Source organism: Drosophila obscura, unplaced genomic scaffold, assembly GCF_018151105.1.
Source record: "Drosophila obscura isolate BZ-5 IFL unplaced genomic scaffold, ASM1815110v1 contig_137, whole genome shotgun sequence".
In the NCBI taxonomy this organism is placed as follows: Eukaryota; Metazoa; Arthropoda; class Insecta; order Diptera; family Drosophilidae; genus Drosophila; species Drosophila obscura.
Window position 1 is genome coordinate 2,484,897 of NW_024542721.1, and position 12,567 is coordinate 2,497,463.

General features: G+C 45.5%; 1 pseudogene; it reads left to right on the top strand.

Moving 5' to 3' along the window:
* The first annotated feature begins 7,139 nt into the window (after positions 1-7,139).
* On the top strand, positions 7,140-12,286 carry LOC121405089 (annotated as a pseudogene).
* Positions 12,287-12,567: the final 281 nt, after the last annotated feature.

Below are 12,567 nucleotides of genomic sequence, written 5' to 3' on the forward strand. Positions count from 1 at the left end.
TTAGATATGGTCAATTTCTACGATTCTGTTCGGTCAAACTCTTACTGTCATAAAATCTTGAATTATATGTTTGAACTTAAATGAATAATCACTTGAATGACCCTCGCTTTGTAGTCGACCTTACGCTCCTTGTTACTCTCACCACCGCTTATGCTCATTGCTCATGCACTTAGATACCGAATAAATAGTTATTGGCTAGTACTCAACCGAACCCCTTCGACTTTTGATTACTCTTGGATTACAGAAAATTCTTCGCATCGAATCTAATTCGTTTTTTGGAGATTGGCACACCAAAGGATGGGTATCGATATGGCAATATCGATATATCGATACTTAAATGCGATATTTAAGTTCAAAACGATATGATATGCACAGCGATATTAGCCGAAAACATCGATATTTCTTACGATATATCGACCTATTTTCTCGTCTCAAACAAAGGGAAAACAAGGACGTTGACGACAATCAAACTTAGTTTTGGCAAATGGTAACTGAGCTCCATAAGCAGCAAACTCCAGTAATGCACGAAAGGGATGAAATGTTTCACTATTTAACGTCGTCATTGGCAGATCCAAAATCGAATCCCCTACAAGTATGGGCTTCAAACAAGGATACATATCCTGCTCTCTACAAAATTGCGCTTGATGTATTACCCATTGTAGCTACGTCAGTTCCATGCGAACGACTATTCTCTGCTGCTGGTCGGACAATCACCCCACTTCGAAATCGTCTAATGCCAGAAAAATTGTCACAATTGAAAGTTTGGAACGAAAGGATTGGACAAATTAACATTTGAGTTAACTTTTTACGTGTTAGCATATGGGTAAAAATAGAGAAAAAAGGAATTCATCTTATATTTTAGTTATTTTTTCTTGAAGTATATTATATTTTTGATTTTGTTGCAATAAATTTGTTTTTGGATTTAACTTTCGACCTCATAGCCTTTTCACACTGGGGACCATCCACCATCCATTTCTGGGATGGTCCGTAAGGTTTTGCCGTTACGAAAATTTTCCAGCTATTCCACCATCCATCTGGGATGTTCCTAATTCTCACGTTTCAGTGCGGTATTTTTTCGATAATTGTCAAATGCAACCATATTTCACAACAAAAAATCGGAGATCACTACGAAAATGTAAACAATGACAGACAGGAAAATATTAAAATAAAACAAAATAACCCCATCAGATCTCACAAAGCACGCAAAAAATAAAAAAAATATCAAATATCAGCTGCAGGTGGTTTTATTTCGATGTGACATCCATCTAACATAAAAATTAAGTGATGAAATTAATTTACATATATGTATATACATATATTATGGATGATTTTATTGCATTATTACCAATTGCACCAGGCACTGAGGAAACCCAATTTCTTCAAATGGTTGGACACACTCGTTAATTTTCTCTGAAGTGAGATAGTTTTTGGACATGTATTCCTCTGAGAATTCGTTGATGAATGCTCTGCAAAACTCATGCAGGATATTGCAGACGATTTTGGCTGACACTCCGAAAAGCCTACCGACTGTTCGGTACTCAGAAGAAGATCCCAAAGTATATAAAGATATGGCGATACGCTTCTCCAGAGGAATTGCAGCTCGGCAGTTTGCGTCCTTCTTCCGTAGCACTTCCAAGCGAGTAACCAACAGAGAAAAGCAGGATCTCTCCATCCTAAAACTTTCCTTAAAAAACGCTTCGTTGTTTTCGGGTACATCCTTCTCCCAAAATGTACCGAACCGCTTCTGAAAAACTTAACATATATATTTGTACTTTAAACATTGGTTGCATTTATTAGAAGCACTCACAAATGACCACAACCTTCCGGGCTTCAGTGTTTTCAAAACAGATATCCATTCTATTATCTCCTCCTCGTCAAAGTTATCCTCATCATCATCGTCCATGTCCAACAACATGATTAGCTTGTGCAAGAATATGTTTTGCTGCTGAATCACATTCACGACCATTAAAATTGTTATTTATATTCATTTTAATTAAAGTAAACAAATTTTCACCGCACGCAATTGTGAGCAACAGCTGTTTCTCATGGATGGTGGATGGTGTCAATGTGAATCGGTGTTTCTTTCAAAATATCCCACCGTTCCCCCAGGATGGACTCAGTGTGCAGAGAGTATCAGTCTAATACTTATATTTTATATATAAGTATATATATATATATTGTAACGAACTGTTTCTGTCCGTCTAAATCAGCGAGGCTGGCTCAGCGGCCGACGGTTCGTTGCAACAAATTTGTATGTTGCCTCACAGACACAAAAGAATGCACGGGTGGGTTTAATTACTGGCTGTGGGTGTTTTATTGGTATCTTATACTTATGGGATCTTACGTTCTATACAAAAATTGATCGTTTCTTTAGCTCTATACGCTCTCTCGCTCTCGCCTCAGGCTCCTCGCTGGTGCTGTGGCTATGCGTCCGACCTGGCTCACGCCTGATCTACACACACAACTCCGCACCCACTGAGTCGCTTTTGATCGCCTTTGCGGAAGCGGTACCTGTCGCCCCTCCTTTGGCACCTCGCAGACCTTGTTCCCGGGGCGTACTGCTGCCTGTTGGATGGGTCACTTTGATTCTTCTTTCGACTCTCACGTTGACTTTCCTTGTCAGTTGGTCTCTCGCACTCGCTTGTGTTCACGCTTTTTCCTCGTTGCTCGCACTCCACTGACCGTCCTCCTTCACTGTTGCCGGGCTCCTCTTATACCCTCGCTTCGACGCTAGCGCGCCTCTGCCTAGCAACAGCGGTAAATCCGTGCGCCGCTGGTAATTTTCCATCGGCCTCTTCGCTTGATTCCCTCACGTTCTTAACGGGACCGGGCTGGTGGCGTGATCTCATGTCCATACATGGACATGCGCTGGACCGCTGCCATCGGCCTCTTCGCTTGATTCCCTCACGTTCTTAACGGGACCGGGCTGGTGGCGTGATCTCATGTCCAGCCCATCTTGCATCCTTGATCCGTGATGCCAATCGTCATGCCTGCCCCTGACTACATCATGACGATCGGCCCTGGCTCGTCACCTCATTGCCGCCTTCGGTTTGGCCTTTGGCGTGACCTCTGCCCCATGCAGCTGCTTCGGACCCGAGGATCATCCGACTCCTCGCCCGTCAGCAACGCGTGGGTAGTGTCTTCTGCCCGGCCAAGCCCGACGGTTGTAGATGACCCAGGCACACTGGACCCCAGGACCCGGATTATCACTCCCACTTCACTGGACCCCCGAGGGTATCTCTCCGCCCGGGTCTCGGTCAGCCGAACGCCTTTGGCTTCTGGATCTCTCCGCCCGTTTCTGATTCCTTATTTTCCGTCGTCGTTTGCCTGTGGCTTTAGATCCCCAATATGTGCCGTCCGTGTATGCCTATCGCTGTCTCTACGCAGCTTGCATATCACCGGTGACACGAAATCAGTGATCTGGTAGGGACCGGCATACCTTGGGGCCAATTTTGCTGCGAACCCCTCTGCTGCGTTAGACAGGTGGTGCTGTTTAACCCACACATTTTCACCGACCTTGGGCTTTCAAGCTCTCTTTCGCAAGTTTTAATATCTTGCCTGATCCTGGGCTGCTCTTTCCAAATTCCGCCTCACCAGCTGAAAAATTTCTTTCAGTTTTACCGCGTGTTCGTCCGGAGTGTTTGTCTCCTGACCAGTGCCGAGTGTTTCCTCATCGTACAACGCCTTCGGCAGCCTGGGCTCTCTCCCTTGCACTATGAATGCTGGTGCGAATCCAGTGGACTCAGTGACCCCAGAGTTCACGGCCAGCATTAACTCGGGCCACTTCTCGTCCCAGCATCTCTGGTCCCCTTCGGTGAACTGCGCGATCATGGTTTTCACCGTTCTGTTGGTGCGTTCCGTCGGGTTTTCTTGCGGCGTGTACGGTGCCGTAAACTGGTGTCGAACTCCCATCTGATCCAGAAACTTTTTAAACGCCCGACTGGTGAATTGTACCCCATTGTCGGTGATCATCACCTTGGGTACGCCGAACCGGGCCAATATTCGTTCTCTGAAAGCCTTTATCAGGGCTTCTGCCGTGGCCTTTCTCATTGGCACCAGCTCGGTCCATTTTGAAAACCGGTCCACCAGCACCAATAGCATGGCGTTGCCGCGTTTTGATCTGGGCAATGGTCCCACAAAATCCGCGCACACCGTCGCCCATGGTTCCTCTGGTACTTGTGTCAGGTTGACTTGGTTTGAAACGCATGCAGGTGTCACACTTCCTGACTTACGTCCTCACGTCTCGGTGCATCCCCGGCCAGTAGTACCTGGCAGCTATCCTTGCCATCATCTTCCTGCCGCCGGCGTGACCCGCCTCCGGGATATCGTGGTTCTCCCTCATGACCCGCTCCCGTCGATCCTTCGGCACGCAAAGCTTCCAAGCTACTACTTCTTCGTCGCCGGCCCGGTGCGGGATATGCCGGTACACCCCGCCTGCCTCCTCCACATAATCTGGGAACTTGGCCGGCTCCCTTCTCATCTTCTCCTTGACCTTCTTTATCCATGAGCATTGCTCTTCGGGCTCCTGTCCAACGTCCTCCGCTCGCATACATCGCTCTTCCATGGGCTGTCGAGATAGCCCGTCAGCCACCATGTTCTGCTTCCCCTTCCTATACGCTATTTCGAAGTCGTATTGCTGTAACTCTAGCGCCCATCTTGCGATTCTCCCCGTCGGGCTCTCTATGCTGTTGAGCCATTTCAATGCCATGTGGTCGGTGACCACCTTGAAGTGATACCCTTCCAAATAGGGTTTGAGCTTCCTGATGGCCCACACAATTGCCAGGCATTCCTTCTCTGTAGCCGAGTAATTCTTCTCCGCACTGTTCAGCGTTCGGCTGGCGTATGAGATCACCCTTTCGCCCTTCTCCGTTTCTTGGGTGAGAATCGCTCCCAATCCATAGTCGCTGGCGTCCGTCTGCAACACAAACTTCTTCGAGAAATCCGGGCAGGTTAGCACCGGATCGGCTACCAGCCGACCCTTAACGGACTCAAATGCCTGTTGTTGCTCTGATGCCCATTCCCACTTCACCTTTTTCTTCAGCAATGTGCTGAGCGGCTGTACCATGGTGGCGAACCCTGGCACGAATCGTCGATACCATGAGGCGACGCCCAGATACTGGCGAAGCTCTTTCACGTTCGCCGGTGGCTTCAGCTCTGCAATGGCGGCCACCTTTTCCGGATCAGTGCAGATGCCTTCTCCCGTCACCAAATGACCCAGGTACCGCAGCTCCCTTCGGCCGAACTGGCATTTTTCCACATTCAACCTTAAGTTGACCCTTTTTAAGCGTCGGAAAACCTCCTCCAGATTACGTTGGTGCTCCTCTTTCGTTCGGCCTATAACGATGATATCGTCTTGGATTGCGAAAGCATGCGGCATCATTTCCGGACCAATAACCTGGTCCAACGCCCTCTGAAACGTGGCCGAGGCCGAATGTAGCCCGAGCGGCATCACTTTCCATTGGAACAGTCCCTTGCCTGGCACCGTGAAGGCTGTGAACTTCCGGCTATCCTTTTCCAGTGGTATTTGCCAATACCCGTCTTTCAAATCCAAGCTACTGATGAACCGTGCTTCCCTCAGCTGATCTAAGATGTAGCCAATCCGCGGCATTGGGTACGCGTCCTTGATAGACTTTGCATTGATTTGTCGGAAGTCCACGCACAACCTCCACTGACCAGTTTTCTTTTTAACCATTACGATGGGGGAACTATAAGGGCTCTTCGATGGCTCGATACACCCCATTTCCAGCAGCTTGTCTACCTTTTGGTTGATCTCCGCCTGCATCTTTGGGTTCTTAGGGTAGTATCGCTGCTTAACCGGTATCGCATCGCTCATTGTGATCGTATGCACCGCCACGTTCGATACCCCTTTCATCCTCTTGAATTCCTCCAATTCCTTGGCCAGAAATTCTTCGAACGGGCCTTCCTCTGCACTGTCGCGGCGCCTGCTTCCCGTGGGATACTCGGCCTCGGACTCCTCATCCGCCATTCGTTCCGGGGACTCCTCATTGGCCTCCACTACTGCCACCGACAGCCTTTCTTCCAACCGCCCTTTCCGTCGGCCTCTCGCAGGGATCACGACACTGTGCCCCGCACAGGTCACCTCTTCTCCGACTGCGGCAATGAAATCCCAGCCTAGTACCAGCGCATCGATGACTCCTGGCAGCACCAGAAGCGCCATTGAGACCACTTTGTCTCCGAACGCCAGTTCCACTTCGATTTTTGTATCGATGGTTCGACGGCGTCCATCAGCCAACCGCACCTGCTTGTCGGTTTTCTCCTCGCGCCCCTCCCCTCGCAGCTGTTCCGCCAGCTCACAGCTGACAAAGCTGCTAGTGGCCCCTGTGTCGACCGTGGCCTTCCATTTCCTCCCTGCGATGTCCACCACGGCTGACAGCTGCACATCCTCCACGGTGAGTTCACCGATTAGGTTTCGGGGGCTGCAGCCTGCGACCCCGGCACGGCCCTCCTCGGCTTGGGTCGCGGGGCGTTTCCGACTTTTTGCAGCACTGCCATGTCGTGACGCCGATCTTCCCACACCTCCAGCAGAATGTCAACGGTCGCCCTTGACATGCCTGTGACCAGTGCTCGTCGCTTCCGCCTCGTCGGCATGCTTGGGCGGGATTCTTAACGTATCCCCCCTCTATATTGGAATGTGTCTGGTCTTCCGTCGCCGGTGCCTCCACTTTCGCTTTTGTTTGTCCCGCTACGGCGGCCGGCTCGTCCTTGCACCTCCGGCATATTTCAGTCACGGCCGACTTCGAGAAGGGATTTGCCGCCTTCGCTCTTCCCGCTGGACTCTCCTTCTGGAACTCTGCGCGAACCCTCTCCAGAGCCTCGAACTCATCCGCTAGCATCATCATGTGGTCCAGGTCCTTGCACCTATGTGGCCTGATGAATATACGCAGGTCTGGCATGCTATTCTCGCGGATGAGCTCCATCTGCTCCTCGTTAGTACATTTGAGGGGTCTCATGAGGGTCTGCATGTCCACCATGTAGTCCATGTAGTCCTTGGCTCTCCCCATTTTTGCTTCCTTTGTCGTACCTCTTGGAGCAACTTCTCGAAGTACCCCCTCGGCAAGAAGTAGGCCTGGAAGCTTGTTGCGAAGGCTTCCCACGTTTGCCACTGCCGATTATTGGCGATGAACCACATCAACGCCCGGCCCTTCAGCAATTCTGGCATCGCTCTGGGAATCAGATTCACGTCCAGACCGTACATATCAGCCGACCATTCGACCTGCTCCAGAAACTCCAGGGGCTTCGCCGTCCCATCGAAACGGAACGACCACTCCCTCACCTGTTTGGCTACATTCGCGTATAATATGCGCGACTACCTCCCGGCCTGCGCCTCGGGAACTTCCCGCCCCTCTTCGTTGCGGCTCCTCGATGGTTCTCGCGTCGTGGTGTTCCGGGCCTCCGCTGGATCCACACTCTTTGGCCGTGGTCTACTGACGGACGGCCTCGGGGAGCGGCTCCTGTCTGGTATCGCCAGGCTTGCTATGAGGTCCTCTGCCGGCATTTTCCACACCGATGACGCGCCCGCACCTCCCGGCAATGGCAAACGCTCCTACGCGTCGGGCCTATCTTCCGCTGGCAAGGGTGAAGCTCTACCTGCCCGGAGCCCCCAGGCCTCCAGCATGTCTGCGCACTCTGGGTCCGCCTCGTGCTTCTCCACCCAGTCCTTAAATTGTCTCCGCATTTCGGACACGGTGCCTTCCAGTTCCAGCCCAAACTCTAGGGCACACCGGACCAGTTCTTCCTTCCTCAGGGAATGGATCCATAGTCGGCCCCTCATGGTGTATAGATACCTCGCTCAGTACCGCCCTTCCCGATGCACTCCTTTCTTTGCTTGTCGTAAGGCCCCACGTTGGGCGCCAGTTGTAACGAACTGTTTCTGTCCGTCTAAATCAGCGAGGCTGGCTCAGCGGCCGACGGTTCGTTGCAACAAATTTGTATGTTGCCTCACAGACACGAAAGAATGCACGGGTGGGTTTAATTACTGGCTGTGGGTGTTTTATTGGTATCTTATACTTATGGGATCTTACGTTCTATACAACAATTGATCGTTTCTTCAGCTCTATACGCTCTCTCGCTCTCGCCTCAGGCTCCTCGCTGGTGCTGTGGCTATGCGTCCGACCTGGCTCACGCCTGATCTACACACACAACTCCGCACCCACTGAGTCGCTTTTGATCGCCTTTGCGGAAGCGGTACCTGTCGCCCCTCCTTTGGCACCTCGCAGACCTTGTTCCCCTTGCCGGGGCGCACTGCTGCCTGTTGGATGGTTCACTTTGATTCTTCCTTCGACTCTCACGTTGACTTTCCTTGTCAGTTGGTCTCTCGCACTCGCTTGTGTTCACGCTTTTTCCTCGTTGCTCGCACTCCACTGACCATCCTCCTTCACTGTTGCCGGGCTCCTCTTATACCCTCGCTTCGACGCTAGCGTCCGCGCCTCTGCCTAGCAACAGCGGTAAATCCGTGCGCCGCTGGTAATTTTCCATCGGCCTCTTCGCTTGATTCCCTCACGTTCTTAACGGGACCGGCCTGGGGGCGTGATCTCATGTCCATACATGGACATGCGCTGGACCGCTGCCATCGGCCTCTTCGCTTGATTCCCTCACGTTCTTAACGGGACCGGGCTGGTGGCGTGATCTCATGTCCATACATGGACATGCGCTGGACCGCTGCCAGCCCGCTCCCGCCGTTCCTAGCCTGACGTGAGCGCCGCTCCTTGCGGGCTCCTCCATTCCCGACTCCCTCCACGGGCTCGTACCGGAGGCATGATCTCATGCCCATATATGGTCATGCGCTGGACCCCTGCCACTCTAACGAACCCCGGCTCCCGGCCGGCTCTCACTCTCTTGTGAATTCGCCGTGAATTCTCGTCTTAACCCTTACTTGGTTCCCTTGTGAGGAAACTCCATTCCTCACAATATATGTGTATATATACTTATAAAAACATTGTAAATAAATACTATTAAAACTATAAAAATATATAGCTTGATAATATCGATTTTATAGATATTCAAGGCGATATGGCGATATTCATTACGATATCATATCTTCGATATGATATTCTATGTAATATTTTGATTTAGGTCAATATCGATATTTGCTTGACGATACCCATCCCTAGGCACACCCTTATCCTTGAACAAGTTTATTTAGGAAAACGCTCCTCGATCAAACATTTTGGGGCCCAACGTGGGGTTTGTGTGTTAATTGTCTGAACAATTAAATTACTCGCATTTATGTATCTATATATATTAGGCTGGGCCAAAAACTTTTTTTTTCGAAATTGAAACGGTACACACACTAGTTTTGTTACCTTGGATTTAATAGTAATTTATGTTTTTATTTTATTTTTTAGAGGTTGCTACCGAACTTTACAAAAAATTTTAATCAAGAAAATTTTTAAAAAAAATTTTGCTGAATGAGTTCGATAATTGGTGAAATCTATTGAAAATATACTAATACCATTCATATCGTCAATAATCTGTTAGTGGCAGTAAAAAATCTGCACAAGTTGTTGCGAACTCGTTAACTAAATATATCAACCTCAGCTGAACTTCTTAATTTTCACCAATCGTTAATTTTTTAACAGCAACTAAAAAAAAAAATAAAAATACCTTATTATCAATATGAACTAGTTTCTAAGTTTCAATATTATTTTAAGAAACCGACGAATTCATTTTTTTTTAAATTTATATTTACTCAAAAATTTTTATTTTCTTTTCGTGGTAGCAAGAGTTTTTTAATATTGCGGTTTAATCGTCTTGCAAAATTAACTTACACTTTTAAGTGAAGGGTACATTTCGACAGCGCTGTAAAAAATGTATGCACCTGCACTAGGCTGGGCCAAAAAACGTTTTTTTTCGAAATTCAAACGGGACACCCCCTAGTTTTGTTACCTTGGATTTAATAGTAATTTATATGTTTTTATTTTTTTTATTTTTTAGACGTAGCCACCGAACTCTACAAAAAATTTTAATAAAGAAAATAAAAAAAAAAATTGTTGCTGAATGAGTTGGATAATTGGTGAAATCTATTGCATATATATTAATACCATTCATATCGTCATTAATCAGTTATTGGCAGTAAAAAACCTGCACAAATTGTTGCGAACTAGTTAACTAAATATATCAACCTCAGCTAAACTTCTTAATTTTCATCAATCGTTAATTTTTTAACAGAAACTAAAAAAAAAAATAAACATACCATTATCAATATGAACTAGTTTCTAAGTTTCAATATTATTTAATAAAACCGACGAATTAAATTTTTTTGTAATGTATATTTACCCAAAAATTTATATTTTCTTTTCGTGGTAGCAACCCCCAAACATTAAACTAAAAATTTGAAAAAAAATTGTATAATTTTATTGAATATTGTCTACTTGAACAAAAACAAAAAAAAAAATTGTTGGTAAAATTTTGGCCCACACTAGTAAACATATTAATAAAGATTCTGCACAAGAAGATGGTTTTCAAATATGGATGAGGAAGAACGGGAATCCGTACGAGAGATAATAACATGAAGCATCCATATGCGTACGATACGGAATGGTAGTCGATCAACTGAAGATGCCGGAAACGGGAATGGAATTTTATATTTTATATGCTCCAATTATTGCAAATCCAAATTTATGTTGAACGTATTCGACTCACTTCTCATACATGCAACCACAATGTGCCGCAGTGAAATGTGGCTGGGTACATCTAGCTATTAATAAGTTTATTACATAATAAACAACATTAATATCTAGTTCTGACAAAGAGGATATAACTACAACTAAACAAATCGAAGCTATACTTTCGCGGCCAACAAAAGATTCGGGAGTGGCCGCCTTTATAAAATATCACTATGAACTTTTGGGACTTTTACGGGATCGTTTTAATTTCTCTGTTAATTTTCGTAACTCAAGAGATAGAGATGGGCTGGAAGACTAGGTAACACTACATTTCGCCTTGGACTTCTAGGAATTATTAAACGAAACGAGGCAGACATTGCAGCATCTAGAGCATTCAATCGAATTAACCGTTTTGCGGAGTTTGATGTAATACATCAGAGCTGGAAATTTGAAACCGCATTTATTTATAGATTTACTCCAGATTTAGATACTCATGGAAAAAGTGGTAATTTCTTGGCTCCCTTTAGCAAAGCGGTTTGGATTTTGATTCTTGTTTCGCTAACAGTGTTTAGCATAATTTGGGTGCTATTTGAAATTATAAACAGCAAATTGAGTCCTACAAATCATAATTTCAAAATCAAGGACATATCTGAACCCCAGAAATATTACACATTAAAAATTCAAACCAAATCTAGTTGGGCTGAACGGGTCTTGCAAACGTTTGCAGCTCTATGCCAACAGGGCTTGGACCCTATCCCAAAAGATCATCCATCGTAATAACAATATTTTTATTTTCACTTGTAATGTATAACTATTATACTTCTTCTGTGGTTGGTGGATTGTTAAGTTCTTCCGATAAAGGCCCAGCTACTGTTGATGATATAACATCTAGCTTACTTACAATATCTTTTGAAGACATTGGTTACTATAAAGTATTTTTTCGAGTAAGTTATCTTATAGCATGTCATTAAACAAACTGTTATTATACTATTTATATATTTTTCAAGGAAAGTAAAAGCCCAGCTTTAACCAGACTAATAAAAACCAAATTGTCCTCATCAAGATCTTTGGGTAAAATATCAGTCTTTGCACATATTGAAGAAGCTGTGCCATATATCAAATTAGGTGGTTTTGCATTTCACTGTGAGGTAGTGGACGCCTATCCTTTGATTGCTGAATTATTTGATGCTAGTGAAATTTGTGATCTACGCGAGATATCCAGCCTAATGGATGTAGAAATGCTAAATTGGATATTGCACAAAAACAGCCAATATACTGAACTTTTCCGAGTAGCGTAAGTACTTTTCATTCACAACATTTAAATTTAATTTTTTAAAACTCCTTATTTTAGAATGTGTTCGGCACGGGAAAGTGGTTTCGTGGAACGAATCCTTCGGCGAAGACAAATTAGAAAGCCTACCTGTCAATCATTTTACACTGTATATCCAGTAACCTTATCAGGGGCTCTAGCAGCTTTCATTGTGTTGATTTGTAAGTTAAAATTGATTCTGTAAAATTAGTTTTGCTTAAACTTATTTCTTGTAGGTGGAATTATTGTTTCTATACTAATGTTGAGTAACGAATTAATTTACGCAAATGTTTACTTTAAAAAAGATGTAGAGTTAAAAAATGATCTATCCACTACTTATGTTGAGATCTAATAGCAACAAACTTTTTTTAAGGTATTAGTGAAAATGTATAATCGCTTAATTAAATTTAAAATACAGTTACGCTCCATAACAGATTTGGGATTCCTTAACAAATGCAATTTTATTTAGATTAGCAGTGATTAGTCAGCTCTCACTGCGTTCGGGCGATTCAGCAATCGGTTAGATATGGTCAATTTCTACGATTCTTTTCGGTCAAACTCTTACTATCATACAAACTTGCATTATTATTGTTATTATTCTTCGCGTCGAATCTAATTCGTTTTTTAGAGATT